The sequence below is a fragment of the Penaeus vannamei genome, chromosome 32 (genome assembly GCF_042767895.1).
Source record: "Penaeus vannamei isolate JL-2024 chromosome 32, ASM4276789v1, whole genome shotgun sequence".
Lineage (NCBI taxonomy): Eukaryota > Metazoa > Arthropoda > Malacostraca > Decapoda > Penaeidae > Penaeus > Penaeus vannamei.
This window is the reverse complement of record NC_091580.1, coordinates 14,459,126-14,464,125: the sequence shown is the minus strand read 5'-3', so window position 1 is coordinate 14,464,125 and position 5,000 is coordinate 14,459,126. Positions and strand designations below refer to the sequence as shown.

At 43.1% G+C, this 5,000-nt stretch overlaps 2 protein-coding genes across 4 annotated transcripts in view; one reads left to right on the top strand and one right to left on the bottom strand.

The window, feature by feature from the left end:
* Positions 1-5,000, bottom strand: part of Strip (striatin interacting protein) — a gene marked incomplete in the record, with an annotated part of 333,527 nt that overhangs the window by 151,405 nt on the left and 177,122 nt on the right.
* LOC113810281 (sialin) overlaps positions 1-5,000 on the top strand; it is a 67,550-nt gene that overhangs the window by 59,651 nt on the left and 2,899 nt on the right. The window lies entirely within an intron of this gene.

The window sequence follows — 5,000 nt, the reverse complement described above, 5'->3', positions numbered from 1 at the left end:
TGATTAGTGTAGTCTCATGAGCATCTTATCGCCAACAAATGTGCAACAACGTGCTCACTAACCTAGTCCAGTTCTTATTCACTTTTTTTGAGGTTACGGTTGAGGTTTTAAGGTCTCTCGCTTACGTTTATATACTAGTTTTCAATATTCTGATTGATAAAAACAACCTAAAATTCTGTTCCATAAAAAGTTACAGGATTTAAGGATTCATTTATTTTACATAAAATAATTGTCTAATAAAAATTCTTCCTGCCGTCTTCCTCAGGTGAGTTTTCCCATTGTGAAGCGTATGTTTTGAACTTTAACCTCAGCAAATTACTGAGTTGTTAAAAGCACTGTATAAACGAACGTAAAACATATTATATGTAAACAACTACATGCAAGTGTAGATACTAAAAGAATAGCTATCACGCCAGACCGCAAAGAATAAGTAAATATAGGAGTGGAAGTGAGGAGTGGTTTTCCATCTGAACCAGAATCCAGAGTGTCGAGAAGTAGATCGCCATGAGCTGAGTTGACCTCGAGGGCGCCGCCCCAGGGAAGGAGGACCAGTTTTCGACCTGCCCCGGATTTGGTGAGGGGCAGGCAACGCCCTCCTCCAAATTAGTTGAGGGCCAGGTTGACTCCACCCCCGGCTACGCCTGACGGGGGCAGACCAAAGGCAGCTTTCCCTCGGCAGGTCGGAACCGTACTGGCCCAACGCGGGCTCACTCACACCCGCCGATGCGGTTAATGTTGACATTCTATGCCACCGACTTGGAGAGGGTCATCTCTGGGGAAGGAGGCGCATGGGTCATTTTTAATAATCTGTGTATTTGTGTATATACATATTTTCACAGCCATGATGTAATGGTGACCTCTGGCCGAAAAGCTGAAAATAGTTCTCCGAGGATATGCATTTTCAGTCACTGTACACACACACACACACACACACACACACACACACACACACACACACACACACACACACACACACACACACACACACACACATATATACATATATGAATATATTATTTTTATTTTCTTATCCATATATGTACATATATATATATATATATATATATATATATATATATATATATATATATATATATACATACATACATACTATATATACATACATACATACTATATATATACACACATACACACAAGCACACACGAATAAACACAGATCCAAAAACATACACACATACTCATGTATGTGTATATACACACATAAGGTAGGTTGACACGCGCATTTTGAGCTTGCGGCGTGGCACGACGTGTCACAGCGAGGGGCCGCGTCAATGTGTGCCTAGGCCGCAAAACACCTCTTGGCAAGCCGTGGCAGGTCACATACACCGTGCCAAGTGACACGACATCGCAAGAAATTTGAAACTTGTAAAATTTTTGTCGCGGTGTACACCGTACTTAAGTAGCCGCAAGGTCCCGTGACACGTCGGGTCACCCCGCGTCACACCGCAGTGTCGTGTTTTCCCTGCCAAGACCCTTGCAAACTACAACGCGGGTCTTGCAGAGTGCAATTTACGGACAGGGTAGCTGTTTTAAATGTGGTAGCAGGCGTATTTTGCAGCATGACTCACCCATCACGACTCTGAAGCCCTTACTCGTAAGTGTAAGCAAAGACAATTTACTTTAGTTGGTCATCATAATTATCTTATTTATTTATCATCATTATAATGAACTATTGTCATGCTTTCATTGTCTGATTCTCTTTTTCCTTCTTATTAGCATTATTTCTTTGTTTAAAATTATGTTCATCCTTCTTTAAATTCAAGTAAAATAAAACAAATAAAAAGTAATAGAACTAAACAAACCAAGGATAAAAACGAAACCAAAAAGTTCAAAGGAAAACCTGAGATATCCTCAGGTTGTATATTCTCAAAAATGTACAATTCCTATATCACATCCTATCTGGCCTCTTACAAATAATCAAAATATACTTATCTCTCTCTCGTAGGTCTCAAGACCACACACTGCTACTAGGACAAACAAACGACCCAAGAGTGATACTCGGCAAGACTAGCTTTTTAAACTCGTTTGTGTCTTGCCGCAAGTGACTTTTAAATAATATAAATTAAAATAAAAGAGATTAGAATTAAAGTAAAACTTCTTTAACTCCTAAGAGATGAAATAACACCGAGGCCGTTAAAAGAAAATCTAAAAATGTGTAAACAAACAAAACGAAATAAAAATGTTCCAGGTGGCTGCCAAGAACTCCCACAGATGGTGCTGCGCCGTTCACCGGGCGACTAGCCTAGTCTGGACTCGCAACATAGTGGGGGTACATCACGTCCACTACAGCGGCATGTTTGACGCCGTGACAACATGGCATGCATTCTTGCGGTGTGGCGCGGAAGACCACGACCTCATGTACCGACATCTTGCGCAAAACTGACGGTGGGTTTCGAGCTGCCGCGGGGTACCTTGCGCACTGGCTAGAAGTGGCGCGATGCTGCTTTTTCATTGGTCGACGTGTAGTCTCACAGGGAAAGTGGCTACTCCTTGAGCCTGGAAATCCCCAGGAACATCGAAACCGATAAGGATAAGGATAAGTCCGATATGCGAAGCTGAGCCTCGCCCGGGCTATGGGGGAGCCCGGCCTGTGCCGACTAATGTCGACTCGATCAACGCGTCAGCGAGTACTGACGCGACAGAGCTTACTCCTTACCCACCGTGGTGCCCAGCCACAGCAGTAACCTCCGGGCGACAATTGCAACTTCTCGCACCTGGGCGGGGCGCGAACCGCCGACCCCTCGGATGAGAGGACGGCACGATCGAAACCAAGAGCAACCAAGAATAATATTTATTAATGTATATTTCATGTCATTCTTGAGAAGGCAATTTTATTTATCTTTAAAATATATGTTCTTGCAAGTAAAATAATTTGATACAAGTTTTTTATATTTCTTATAATATCTCAACCTTTTATACTTTAAAAATGTTCCATCTCACTCAATATCAAATCTGAATAAAAGGGAAGGCAACGAAAAGCGTAAAATAGATAGTATACTTTTTCAATATAGCAGATCATAATGATGTACAGAAAAATAAAATAGACATGTACAGCAAAATAAAATACAGATTACACATTATTATAGATCTTGTGGTCGTCCTCTGGGATATACCATTCTTTCTTGCCACGGTACTGTTCCAGCTTCTGAACTGTAGTATAGAGCCATGTAGTTTCTTTGCGCCTTGGATTGCCTTGTGTAGTTGTCCTCGTCGATTTAAGAGTCTTTGCATGCTAATCTGTTCCTCCCTTCAAGCTCCAGGTACCAGATTGTGTTGGGCGTCTTCGTAGTCGACTTCATTACCAGCAAATGGATATTGTTTGAGTATGTGATTGTGCATGACACATCCACTCATGGTGAGTCTTGACTACTTTGGGATTTCGATGCATAATGGTCCTAACATTCATTCTTGCTTGGAGGAGGCTGAATGCATTTTCTACCACATGACGAGCACGTGATAATCTGTGCATGGTGCACCTGGGATTGGTGTGAGTACGGTTTCATCAGCCCTGGCTTGAGGGCGAAGGCATCATCACCTATCAGATTGAAGGGGATTGGAGTGTCATCATTAGATAATGGGCTGGCCTCCGGAAATCCGGCTCGCTTCTCTTCAATGGCTTGATTAAGGTCACACTTAGACCACGTTCCTCCATCGCCAGCACCTCCTTCAGCATCTACGTCGACGTACAGGAACTTGTAGTTTGCATCTGCGATGGCCATGAGTACAATACTGTGGAACTTTTTGTAGTTATAATACACTGATCCTCCATTTGGTGGTTTCTTTATTGGGACATGATTCCCATCAAGTGCACCTCCACAGTTATGGTAGTTCCATCTCTTGGAAAATCCTTCTTCTTCCATACCTCGGGAGTTTTGGTGCACTTCATAAATTCAGGTTTGTAGGTGTCGATGATGGCTTGGCACAGTTGAGGCACAAATTTGCAAATGGCACTCCTTGAGACTCTGAAACTATATTGCAGACACATAGGAGTTGCTAGTTGCCAGAAAGTGTAGGATGACTGCCGGTTTCAAGCCCACTGATTGAGGAAATCACATTTTCATGTCTTTCTTGTCTAACTTTGGAGATATCCTTTCAATAATCTCGGAAAACAATTCGGGTTGGATCTGGACGAAGTATTTGAAGCTCCTTTTGTCTTCTTTATTTAGTTCTTCTAGGAGCTGGTGATAATCGTCTTGTATAGATCTTTTCATCAGCCATTCACAGCACCAAATCCTCTTGCTTATCTGTATTGATGGTGGTTTCAGCCTAGGTGGCACAGGTCGCTGTACACATTTGGGTCTTCTCCAATAGACATCAAGTAGACAGGCTGCAGCTGTAATAAGGAGACTTGTTATCATCCTGTCGGCCTCCTGTCTTGGGTAGTATGTAGCTCCATCCTTGATGATGCTCGGTGATATACTGTATCCACAGCATCAAGCTCTTATACCCCCAACCCCTAAAATCCAAGGGAATTTTATTGTATCACCACCCCTTGTGAGACACCGTGACACCTCGCAACACTACGCGAGCACCTCGCCACACTGCGTAAAACCTCTTCCACCTCTCGTGCCATCCCGTGACACGTCGGCAACAGACACTGCGTCCACTGCGCAAGGCACCTTGACACCAACTCGTGCCGCTCCGCATCATCTCGCAAGCAAGCCGTAACATTTCTTACGGTGTGTGAAGACGTCATGACATTCCGTACCATTTTGGCTGCATTTTTGTATACGCATTGCCGCGGCCTCACGCCGAAATACGCCGCAAGTGTCAACCTTCCTACACACACACACACACACACACACACACACACACACACACACACACACACACACACACACACACACACAAATAAAACCACACACACACACAACCACACACACAAAAACATATATCTATCTATCTCTATATATGTATGTATGTGTATGTATGTATGTATGTATGTATGTATGTATGTGTGTGTGTGTGTGTGAATGTGT